At 31.1% G+C, this 14211-nt stretch overlaps 1 protein-coding gene across 7 annotated transcripts in view; it reads right to left on the bottom strand.

The window, feature by feature from the left end:
- LOC145283502 (dopamine receptor 2-like) overlaps window positions 1–14211 on the bottom strand; it is a 1112732-nt gene that overhangs the window by 212279 nt on the left and 886242 nt on the right. For 4 of the 7 annotated variants that reach the window (XM_080132330.1, XM_080132329.1, XM_080132327.1 and 1 more), the window contains one exon: window positions 185–257. The exons of the other annotated variants lie outside the window; for them this stretch is intronic. The gene's annotated coding sequence lies outside the window, so the exon portion shown is untranslated. The remainder of the gene's footprint in view (window positions 1–184; window positions 258–14211) is intronic. 7 annotated transcript variants of the gene reach the window in all.

Genomic DNA, 14211 nt, shown 5'->3' with positions numbered 1-14211 from the left:
TTGGTTTAAGACATTCACAACACTTCACGAAAGGCTTGTTCAGCAACTGAAAAGATGTATCCACTAAGCACAGAATGGATGACCAAAGGTAGAACCACATTGGTGCAAAAAGATACAGAAAAGCGACCATCCCCAGCAACTACAGACATATCACCTGCTTACCTACAATGTCGAAAATACTTACTGCACAACTGAGAGAACAGATTTATCAATCGCATCATAACTGCGGACTAATTCCAGATGAACAGAAAGGATGGCTGAAAAAGAAAAAAGAGAAACACATGACGTATTAAACATAGACCAAAACATTCTGAAGGAGGTCAAAAGTAAGGAAAAAGAACCTAGCCATGGAATGGATAGACTACTAGAAAGCATATGATAGAATACCGCAAACATGGATAATAGAATGCTGAGAATGTACAAAATACCAAATATAACCAATCTGATAGAAAATGCAATGAAAAAATGGAGACTTGAACTGACAGCTGATGGACAATACATAACTGAAATCAAAATACAAAGAGGGATCTTCCAAGGTGAACACCATTACTGTTCGTTATAGCCATGATGTCCACGAACAGCATCATAAGAAAATACTAAGCCGAATACGAGTTCACTAACACAAGAAACAATGAACCATCCAATGTACATGAATGATCTGAAACTGTTTGCAAAAACAGAGATAGAACTAGAAACACTAATAGACACGGCCAGAATCTTCAGCCAGGATATCCAAATGGAATTCGGTATGGAAAAGTGCGCACTGCTGACCACGAGGAGAGGAAAAGTAGAAGCAACAGAAGACATAGTACTGCCCAATCAAATATAAATGAGGGCACTAGGTGTACATGATAGCGACAAATACCTGAGAGTGCCGGAAGCAGACACGATGAAAGCAACGGAAATGAAAGAGAAAATATGAAAGGAATACCCCAGACTAACAAGAAAACTCCTCAAAACTAAACAAAACAGTCGAAACCCAATTAAAGGAATAAACACATGGGCAGTGTCACTAGTAAGATACTTTGAGCCGTTTATAAGTTGGACCGAAAAAGAACGAAGGAATCTTGGCCAGAAGACTAGAAAACTCATAACGCTGCAAAATGCACTACACTCAAAAGACGATATCGACCGACTATATGTGGAAAGGAAAGACGAAGGAAGAGGGCTGGTCTGTATAGAAGACTGGTAATAACACAAAAAAGGGATAGAAAAATACATAATGCAAAACAATAATTACTGCTTCACTTGCTCACACTACTGCGTCTATATTTGCTCTCTATCGCACCCATAACAGCGGAGTTACTCTCTTTAAGAGCATATCTGAGAAAATTAATCACATCCTGTCTGCCCATCCTTCACCTAACATTCACCCTTGTGGAGACTTCAATGTTCACAATGTGGAATAGTTAGCCCACTCAAACAATACAGATGATGAGGGGAGGTTCTGTCACGATTTCTTAATTGCTTATGACTTAGAAGTAAGTAAGACACTTTATCAAATCTCCAGTACTAACGATTATTACGATACTATCCCATTCATTGCTGTACACGCAATAACCTTTATCCCCGAATGGCTTCCGGGCCTTGATAAGTGGTGAGTACCATGTAATACAATGTAATATATATATATATATATATATATATATATATATAGATATATATATATATATAGTAATTTATAAAATATATATGGCGACTAAGCTACACTGAATATTCTGCGTTCCATCCACTGTAGGATTCGTCAGGCTTATGCGCATAAGCCTGACGAATCCTACAGTGGATGAAACGCAGAATATTCAGTGTAGCTTAGTCGCCATATATATTTTATAAATTACTAACTAGCTCTACCTACGTATTGAGCACTTTTGAAGTAAATACTTAAAGTTTACGCATAAATCTATACTTTCGTATATTAATTTTATGTGAGTAAATGAAGTAGTTATATATATATATATATATATATATATATATATTTATATATACCGTACTTTTGGCTAATTGCACCAAATCCGGGGGTAATTGCGCCAACTAAAAAAATGTGCTCATTATATTCGTGATTGCCAAAAGAGCACTTTTAGCTAGATTGTCCAATTACCCCGGATTTTGGCGCAATTACCCCAAAGTACGACACACACACACACACACACACACACACACACACACACACACACATATATATATATATATAAACAGAGGTCTACTTGTTCTTTTATATACAAGTATTGACGGGAAGTTCTTTCACTGCGTTCTTTGATGATCAATTATGAATGATGGCCGAAATGAAGTGGCAATTATAATTAACGTCAACGAACAACTGTGTGGCTCGGCTTTGTTAATTCAGACATTTCGACGTTGGTAGCGGATATTCATTAATATTTGTGAATTCAAAGAATTCCTGTGCTTCATAAATGGAAACTAAAAATGCCTCGGAAGCTAATTAGGTTTTAAGAAGAATCTATGAATGGAACGTGTGAAAAAGTCAATACACTTCCGAAAAGAATAAATAGGAGACACAATATGAATGTATATCTATAAGCATGATATATATATATATATATATATATATATATATATATATATATATATATATATATATATATATATAGTGTTATAATGGAATAATTCCAGGAGGAAATCCGGGTATGAGAGCTCAATGTGGTAGACAGAGCAATAAGATAAAAATATAACACGGAAATTACATAATTGTCGATGCAATAATTTATTTCAACCTTATGGTATTTTACAAGCATCTAAACTAGACAATTACACTTTTGATACTGAAATAAAGAAAGAAAAAGAATCGGGCCCCGACCGTCAAAAACCAGAGGGGGTGGTAGTAGCAATCCACTTACTACATTTTATAGAGAGAGTGGGAATTAAGTTAGTATGGGAGGGATTAAAAAAAACAACAACGACAAGAACATTATGACACTTAAACGGCTGTCCGGTAGCCCGACGTACCAACAGACACACACACACACACACATACACACACACACGCCCCTAAATATGCACGTTCTTACATGTAAATGACTTGACACGCGTTTAATAACCTAGGAAGAAGAGGGAGAAATATACCGATATAGAGAGAAGGAAATAAACTGCGCGTAAGGGAAAGAGAAGAAGAAAGAAAAAAGAAGAAAGAAGGAAGAGAGTGACCATCCGCTGCCTGTCATATGGTTTAATTAGTCTAGAATCTCTGAGAAAGAGAAGGGAAAGAAAATGAAGATTATACGCGCGTCATAGAGTTAATTGAGTCATGGAAAATAAGTCTATTAAAAGATATATAAAAAAAATTTATATACAAAGTTTTAAAACTATCTGTATGTTTTCATGTTAAAATTAGTTTGAAATAAATATTATCTTATAATACATTTAAATTTTCTATATTGTATTTGTAATATATTACTATGAATTCAAAAAATTGAGTCTTATGTAGTTAATATTTTATATATTTTTATGTAATTAATTTTATTGGTGATTATAGCAGTCGTTGTCATTTTGCTCACTAATATTTCACTTCCTAATTGATTAAGATGCAGAAAATTGCATTATTAGTCGCCCCTAATTCCATATGACGTATTTAGTTTCGGTTAATATATACTTTTATTCATTCCGTACACAAAAGTACTTTCATGCACACATAAAGAAATAAATAAATAAAATAGTTATTATTTTAAAGTTTTGTGTTAATTTATATTAAATCTAATAATGTCTAGTGGTAGTATTTGATCTTTTGACTTATATCAGTTTAATAACTAATGTATTATCTGTAGAGAATTTTTTTTTCTTAATGCTATCTCATTTATTTATAAGTAATTTGGATAAACAGGTACTTCGGAATACGTACACCCAACTTAAATTTCGGACAACAAATATCATCAAGTCGTTATTATCGAGTATATACTGGACAGCACCATAATTGCCAGTGGGGTGGGAGGGTTTATCGTAAATAATCTAGTGGTATTAAATTCGGTCTCTTTACCGTTATAGAATTATCTGTTCTAAAATATATAAAACAAGTCCTAATACACAACAAATTCCCAAAATTTCTATTGTTTATAAACGAATTAACTAACTATTAGCAACTTAAATAAAGCTGCTCATATGCAACAAGAAAATAATCCTCAACCTATTAACATATTTTAGCAACCAGCTACATAAAAGCTAAAAAACCGTTGAAAATATTCTAAAAAATATAATTCACAGATACGTATCTCTTAACAATAATAAAAATATCAAGATTATCATCTATTATACAAAGTTACAAACGACTACGCTCGTAACCAACAACAACACTTCGCAGACAAATAACTTGCTAGAAAAAAACAATATAATTTGACAGAATTTATCTCAAACACTGCTGACTATATTTGCCACACTACCAACACGTTGTCACGAGGACTTACCCTTCTCCTCTCCGACGCCAGCTCAATGTCACAGCACTAAAAAAATACATGGCTTCCATCATTCCGAATTCCGAAGAATCATGGTCGGAAATACCAAGGTGCTACACAGCGATACTAATATAAAGAGACTAAAAATACCGGAAGCATTATGCATAAAAGCGAAATAACCTCAAATAAATAATATAAATTATAAATACAGTCGGAACATTTTAAAATGTATAGGTTCGTCAATTCTAAATAATATGTATATAAACATGTAAATTAATTGAACACGAGGTAAATATTAATATTAAACTCCTCTGTTTAATATTAATATTAAACTCCCCCCCCATTTAAGTAACCATCCCCAACACGTCACCATGACAAAATATATAAATTTTAACACATGAAATACCAAACGTAATTAAAAAAAAATGTTATTTTAAGAACCTAAATGACATAATCTGCCTGAGGATAATCGAAATTTTCCAGTCGAAAGCGCTCGCTATGTAAAAACAAACATATGGATCAAATTATACAACTTTGAGAAAAATATAAAAAGAAAATTCAGAGATTGGGAAAGGTAAAAAAGAAAATAATGAAACAAAAAAATCAGTGCTTTTTTATAACACTTGCTTCAACACGAACATGCTAAACACACACACACACACACACACACACACACACACACACACACACACACACATATATAAAGTTATATATATATATATATATATATAAATCTTTTTATTTGTTTTTGTTAGCGATGCTTTTTGAATGAATTCAATTATTTTAGGAAACTGCATTTTTACCTAAATGCGAGTTGGGAATAATTTTCTCTTTGACTAATTTGGTACTCCCTAAGTTATATATATATATATATATATATATATATATATATGTTTGGAGGTACAGAATTTATATATAGTTTTAAATAAAATAGGCGGAAGTTTCTCAAGAGCTCTTTCGATTATCATCTCATCAGGAGAAAATCGATAGCGTAAAAAATAATATTATGTCAAAACTTCCAAACAGATTCGCAGAAGTATTTACGACTGCTTTTATTCTGTGTCCTTGCGTTTGGTATATACTACGAGACTTGCTTTTCCTTCTTTTCGCAAGTATAGTTTGCCTTACATCCAAAATAGCAATATTGTGTATTAATTCAAATGCCAGTGTGATGCTGGTTATGTTGGGCAAACATCCTTGTATCTTTTAACTCGTATAAACTAGCATGTGCCATCGAAGATCAGACAAGGGAGGATGGGGTCTGGTAGTCTCCTTCCTTCTGCAGCCTTGGACTCTACTATCGGCCAGCATTTGGTTGACAACCCGTGCTGTGCCGATATATATAAAATAGAATGGTTCGAGGTGCTACAAAAAGAAATATAAAACGCATTGTTTCTTTTTGGGTAACTTTGAATCTTTTCTCCCGTTTTTTTCCCCTCGTTGTGCCAATATTTTAATTGTTTTTAAAGGTTAATGAACTTAATTTTAGTTGTCCCCGTACTTTTGGCACATTCAATAGTTCCCCATTAGAACTCTTTAAAGTTTTGACATAATATTATTTTTAAAGCTATCGATTTTCTCCTGATGAGATGATAGCCGAAAGAGCTCTTGAGAAACTTCTGCCTATTTTATTTAAAACCATATATATATATATATGAATAAATTTATACTAGCAAAAGTTCACTGGGTTCAAAAACAGCCTATAGAAAATGGACTCTGATTTATGAAAGTATGATAGGTTATGAAAAGAAAGGGTTATAAAGAGATAGTTTCGAATTTGAGGTATCAAAACCAAAGCAAAATATGATGAAAGTAAAAATAAAATATATAAACCCCATAATTTATTATACCATACCTGTCCACACTGAAACACTTATCACAATATAAAAAAACCTTGTTAAACTTTGTGACATATTTCCATTCTATGGAGGTCAGGCACGAACGAATATCCCATAATTTTATCATACCATATTTCTTAAAACTGAAACATAATTATCAAATATACTTACGCAGATAGATATGAAAAGTCTTTATTAAAGTTTGTGCATATTTCCATTCTAGAGAGGCCAGGCGCGAACGCAGACCCCACAATTTTATTATACCATCCCTAGTTAAGTTAAAACATACTTATCAAAGTATTCTTATATACATCTATATCAAAACACTTGTAAACGTTTTTTTTTATTTTAAATTTTTTTTATTTCCATACTTTGTGGACCAGGCGCGAACCAAGACCCCACAATTTTAATGAACCACCGTTCTGCCAGATCAAACATACCAATTCCTGTGTCTCGATACATCTATCATTATATGTAATCAGTTTTTTTAAAACATAGTCAACCATATAGGAGTCTATTCGCGACCACACACACACACACACACACACACACACACACACACACACACACACACATTCAGTTTTATATTATAGATTAATTGATGAACTAAGTTCAAGTGTAATGATAATGAACGAATAAAGAACTATATATTTTAAAAGTATTTAAATGTTTAAATAAACTTACATAAACATTAAAAGGAGTCTAAACGGATCGATTAACATTTCAACATTTCCATGTTGGCATCAGGACTCCCAGATGAATCTCGATGTCAAAAAGAAATCTGACTTCGAAATTATATATATATATATATATATATATATATATATATTTGCATGTATTGAATTATTTTGAAATGACAGGGAAAATACACACACACACAGACATTCAGTTTTATATATATATATATATATATATATATATATATATATATATATATATATATATATGTAAAACTGAATGTCTGTGTGTGTGTGTATTTTCCCTGTCATTTAAAAATAATTCAATACACTCTCCCCAACCATTCGTTTTATTGCAATTCCATCGCTCTAAAGTTGCAACTATAGTATATCAGAGATCTGCTTCTTAAAATAAAAAAATAGGCTTCACTCTTGTATATTGTTATGCATAAGCATTTTTATATAAAAACATGTCTAGCGAAGTTTTCTAATTACTTATTTCGTTTTTTAAGAATAAGAAAATTCAATAAGCGACAGACTTAAAGCAATAAGAAAAAAATGGTGGACAGCATTACAATTCTTTAATACTTTCTGAATATATAAAACTTTAGTAAATGACTAGAAAATGAAATTCTTAAAATATGTTTGAGAAAAAAGTCATTTCTATTGAACGACATTACGAAATATTATGCATACATTTCTGATAGTTTTCTTATTAAAACTTTAAAATTTTGCATAATTTTCGATATGTTACCAAAATTGATAGTCATTCAAACTCTACCATTTATAGCTTATTGAATATTAGCAATGAGACCCGACGTTGTCCGGGACTGAGTGAGGATCAAAGAATGTTTCACCTTCCCATATTTTATTGTCATCGAAATCGGTGAAATAGCCCACTTTCAATCCTCTCCGCAGTGACTTAGTCCACAATACATTATAGTCTATATTGCACTGTGGAGAACCTGTTTATTTAAAAATCCCTTGGATTGGTGACCCTGGTCAGTGTTTGGGTAGACTTGTTATCAAGTCTGTATCAAATTGTCTCCCATCTGTTGCTCTTCGCTTGGTTTGTCGTGTTAAATCTGCATTTCCTTCAGTTGTGAAGGATGGTTTACCCTACATCACAAATAGTAATGCGATTTATCAATTCAACTGTCAGTGTGCTGCTATCTATGTAGGTTGAACCAGTTTAAATTTACAGACAAGAATAAACCAACATGTTCCAGCAAGCATCAGACTAGGTAAGTCTCGTCCCCCGTAGTCCACCTTGAAATCTGCTATTGGTCAGCACCTCACTGAAAATCCAGCGTGTGCCAATACATATAAAATGGAGTGGTTAAGGATTTTTCCCCGGGGTGACTCTTCGAATCACCTGATGATTCTAGAGTCAGTCTCTATCCGTTCACGCAGGCCCTTTCTCTGTCGACAGAAGGAATTCGTAAAATCTTTGGACTTATTTGGAGATATATTTTAAATTTAAACTTCCCCACATATCCCAATTTGTATATATATTTTATACAATTGTATATATTCTACAACGTATAATTTACTCGTAATTTTTTTACTCGTAATCCCATTCGCCCTTCATTTTATTATATATATATATATATATATATATATATATATATATATATATATATATATATATATATATATTCCATTTCATGCATTCGTTATAATTTTATAAGTAATCACCACTTAAGTCTTCGCTCTTGCGTGACATTTGCTTTACACTTGATAGAAATTTAACGATTGACTCCTGATGAGCTTGTTGATGAAGGGGCTCCTAGAGCCTTCCAGACCTTATTTAAAGCGCTATATCTATAAAAGTGAACGTGTCTGTGTGTGTCTGTCTGTTTATATTTCCCTACACAATATCTCTGTCAATTTTCAGTCTACAGACTCGAAATTTGACATCGAGAGTACTGAGATTTGGGAAAATCTTTGTAATCGGTTTTCGACCAGAAATTTAACTGTTAAGGGATAAAAATTCAACGATTCGACTTTTGAGAACTCTACCAAACTCCTCCGTCAATTTTGTGTATAAAAAATTAAAATTTTAGATATAGGTTCCTTGGACATGGATCTACTTTAATAACTTGATTTGAACCAAAAACAATAAATGTTTAGGGGTCATAATAGGAGTCAAAGTTAAGAAACTTTGACTACTGCGGTCTCTACCAAATTACTCGGACAATTTCTGGTCTAAACATTTGAAATTTGACATAAAGTGTATTCAGAGATACGGCAAGCTTTTTAATCGGTTTGAGTCGAAAATTTGAGCTTCCAATATATAAATGTATGTATGTCTGTTTGCATGTCTGCCTAAAACTTTCAATAGAGGCGACACATTTTCACAAGATCAGTATCGTTTTTAAGCTCGACCTTTTAGACGACAAATATCGAAAAATTGGTTAAAAAAATTAATTTCTTCACCTTCAACTGGGCACATTTCTACAGGGAGGCGTCGCTTTTTTCGCCGATATTGTCGAAAGTCACCCCCTCTTTTCGATTGTCTAGTCTTAATTTAAACCTACGTCACTTCCGGTTTTGCAGTGGTCGTAACAGCAAAGACGTCACGTTTTCTCCCATTCTTTTCGGTACGGGTTCGAGCCTTCCTTCCTACTATTACTGTTTTTTGCTCATCATTCACCTCCAAACACGCGGGCACTGCCGGGCTGAAATACTAGTAGGAATAAAAATTAATAAATACCATAAAAAATTAAATTAAAAGCTAGTCTTAGACATATTGTGTACATCCGTCTAGTTTTATATAGCAGCTTACATCTTTCCAAAATAAAGCTATTTTCGTAATCGCTTTCAACCATAAACCATGGTTGTATGAGACAAGGTATGAAGCCATTGGTGTAAGGAGCTAACAAGAACGAAATATGATTATTGTAAAGACATGACATGTCTATTGACCTTACTCTTGAAAAAAAAACAAGACTGCATGTAGAAAGAAAACAGTGAACAGGAAGAGAGTTCCTCACCACCGCAGTCCTTAGAAAGACGTTACTGGAATAAAAAAAAGCTGTATTGCAATGAGGTATTAACAAAATGAGTTGATGGAGACTCTAGACCAACAAATAAAACGAGCTGGAACTAAGGAAGCAAGGAATATATCAATTAATTCTGAGGAACACATGCTCTAATAGCATTAGTAGAAGAGACTGAGACTAGCAACATCACTTCTATAAGGGAGAGTTCTCAGGGCCAATCAAGTTACAGATACGTTTCTAAAATTTATCAAGAACCAGCCTAAATAGGAGAACAGTACTTCATAATAGTCTGATAGTAGAGAAAAAGAAAAACTTTGTATGTGAATCATAGAGAGAACCGAGTTTACCAGAGGCAGAAAAGGCAATAGATAAAATTTGATGAGAAAAAAAAACAAAAAAAAACAAGAAGTTTTAGAGTTTTTTTTTCAATAGAGCCACAGTCATTGTTGAAATGACTTGTCTCCTGTTGACTTAGATATATCACTTGTCTAATGTAAGCTTTGCATTCTCCCTTTAAGAAAGGGCTAGTTTATTGATAATTGTCTGAAACGAATCTCTCAGGTAATGCCGCAGAGACTACCCAAGCATGAGTTGCAATCCAGCATGCTTTTTCTCTACTTTTCTGGCTTTTTAAATCCCATTTCCCGACCCTTGCGTCACATTATCTCGCTGTGGAGGAAATTATAAAGATAAAAACAAACAGCCGCCGATTAGCGACATCATTATCAACTTTCGAGATCAAGGTTAAATACTATGTTTAGGGCGAGATTAACTCTCGTCCGCCCGACTGGTCGACATAATCAGTTTTAGATATGCCACGTCTTCATCTAAAAATTCTACAGAGATAAAATTCCTGTCTACGTAATAGATGTATATTTAAATAGATAGAATATACTGACGTTTCCGTTTTCCTGCCTGTTGGATGCGTCTGTGTGCATGGAGACAATTTATAATCAGTTTATTCCTGTTTTATTTTGAGATAACAGAAATCGGAAGAAGTAATAATAATGAGGCTAAGGTATCAGATGAGAATGAAGTTATCATCCATTATTATGTAGAATAAAAACTGGTAATAATATATATATATATATATATATATATATATATATATATATAATACAATATAATAATTATAATGTCTATATTTTTACTCCTGTAAAATTGTTTTTTTTTGTGTATTCATATTCATATTAAAAAAACTTTTTTCTATTTATGTAAAAAGAAAGGACAACTTTGTTATGTATAGTTCGTGGAACTGCATTCATCTGCAAAAGATCTAGCTAATTTGCATATCCTTTTAAACATTCATTTAAATTGATTCCCTATTAGTTTTTTTTCGGTTTTCTTATGGGATGATCATCTTTGGTAACTATCACGTGTAATTATATTCATGCAGGTATTTTACATGATTTATACTTGCGTAAAAATATTTTATGATTACAAGAATGGAGTTAAACGTAAGTAATTGTTAAAACTTAAAATCTTATTAATTAGAGAGTAGGGGAAAATATACAAGCATATAAATTTAAATATAATTTTTAAGTTTACAAGTATTTGCAAAATTTATTTATCATATTAATTAAATTTATATTATAAATATAAAAATTAAACTCAGATAGAATTTTTTTTTGCATTTAAATTTTCCAGGAATAATAATAAAATAATAGTAAAATAAAATGATAATAAAATAATGATAAATAATAATAATAATAATAATAATAATAATAATAATAATAATAATAATAATAACATCAATAATAATTGTAATATTAATTTAAAAAATTGAGATAATATAAAATAATAATTAATAATAATAATCATAAGCAATAATAATAATATAAATATAATAATTATAATAATGATAACAGTGGTATCATCAATAAAGGTAAACATAAAATAAAAATAAAATAAAAATAAGAATAGTTAATAATAAACTACTAAAGTACTAAAATAAAAAAAATGGATAAAATTGAAAAATAATACAAATAATGTAAAATAGAAAATACAAAAATAAAATAAAGTAAAAATAAAATATAGAGTAATATTAAATATGGAAGAATAATGGTGAAAATGTAAAATAAGTAATAATGGTTATTGCCAAAACGATAATAGTGATGATATTAAACAAACATGCTAAACAACCAGTAATGTTGTCTAGTGGTTAATGAGAGTATATTATATATACATATATATTTATTCATTTATTTATTGATACTAACTATTCAGTTATCATAATAAGTACGGAATACTAATAATATAAAATAATATACTAATAATATAAAAATAAACTACAATAAAATGACTAAAATTAAGGCTGAGTAAAGATAAACTTTGGGGATAAAATAAAGTTAAGGTTAAAAAAAATTCAGAGAACTTATGAGAAAATATAATAAAATAACAAAACAGATAATATAGTTAATGAAATGTGTGTAGAGATGGTGGTCAGTTTCAGTGAAATATAATGTAATAATTAAAGTAAGTATGCCAAGAATTGTATCATCAAATATTTTTGATAAGTATCTTAATAGGGGAGCGTGAGAATTAATAAACTAGCATAAGTTAGCAGGTAAAACCATATATGCACGCGTTAAAATACGTGTGAAGGCATGTTATATATATATATATATATATATATATATATATATATATAGTATATTTATTATTCAAAGATTATTGGTTACATATGTGCATACATGTTTCAGTGGAATCCTAATTTAAGGAGACCATTAGATTTCCCCGATAGTAGCCCCTTCTTCAAAGTGGCACTGTGCCTTGTTTGGGGTGAAAATTGAGTTACAAAAAAAAGACCTCCCCCCCCTCAAAAAACTCTTTTTTAGTCTGATGACTTAAGTTAGGATTCCGCTGAAACAGGTATGCACATATGTAACCAATAATTTTTGTATAAACAGACTATATATATATATATATATATATATATATATATATATATATGTTTTATTTTTTATTGCCGTTTTATCTGTTTGGTTACATATGTTTCAGATGTTGGACCATGTTTACGATCTAACAGCCTCGTCAGACCTTACAGAAGTGGTTGCTAGTATTAGGAAGAAGTGTTTTAGAAGCTTCTGAAACATATGTAACCAAAGAGATAAAAAGGTTATAAAAAATAAAACACATATTTGCTCTGCAATAGTATTGAGCACTCTCTTCAGGTTTTTTTACTAGTTACCAGTTTTACCATATATATATATACACACTCATATATATATATATATATATATATATATATATATATATATATATATATATATATATATATATATATAACCCTATTAAATTACATTTTCAACCGAGCAATAGCCTTTATAAAACTTTCAACAAAAATGATGTCAAATAAAATTATAGCTGTAGTGACAATCTAAAGAAAATACTAAAAAATAATAGGAAAATATTAAATGACGAAAAAGAACCCAACATAAATGAACCATAATAAATCTTGCAGTTGTCTAATCACATCAGCAATGCATAAAGCAACAATAACCACCAGAGTAAACTCAAATATAGATAAATATCATATTGGCATGGCTGTGCACCTTAAAAAAATTATCCGGTCATAAGTGTTCTTTGTCAACCTCGGAATTCCAGTTATTTTCATATATATAACAAAAGAGGGAGGATGTATTGCTTTCATCTATTATTATGAATGCACTCTTGCTAACACTTCTAAGGCAGCAAAAATATTTTTGAGATGCATACAATCTTTGTCCAGCGAGGACGTAATGTTATGTTGGGCATTTTGGCTATGATCGCAGTGTAGTATCTGTGTTATTTTGTGACGGACAATGCTAAAGATCTGGACAATCATTATTATTGATTTGTTAACTGTTATGTAGAAAAAGATATTCAAAGAGAATGATTTGAAAGAAAGAAATGTTTAGCTTAAAAATGTATGTTAACAATGTATCGGAGGAATTTAAACTTAGATTTAGGAATGTTTATAAATAAAATCATACAAAGATATTTATATAGCATTTTAATGGTACAAAAACTATACAGCGCTTGGAAAATAATATATGAACAAACACCAGGGCCCCTTTCACGCCCAAAGTCATCAGGAGGTAATCGGTGGTTTAGCAAAAGATACAGAAAAATGAATTAAGTTGTCACGAATGTAAATACTCAGATATACGAGAAAGAAAAGGAAAAAAGGGCGAATGGGAATTAGTGTGAAAAATAGATCCAATAATATAGAAATATATGTATAGATGGAGGAAGCATAAGAACGATTAAAATATAATTCCAAGCAAGTCTAATTATTTGAGATTTTTTT

Source organism: Euprymna scolopes, chromosome 8 (genome assembly GCF_053919585.1).
Source record: "Euprymna scolopes isolate OS-2025 chromosome 8, ASM5391958v1, whole genome shotgun sequence".
NCBI classification, from domain to species: Eukaryota; Metazoa; Mollusca; class Cephalopoda; order Sepiida; family Sepiolidae; genus Euprymna; species Euprymna scolopes.
Note: the sequence above shows the minus strand (reverse complement) of the source record. Positions and strands in the feature narration are given on the sequence as shown.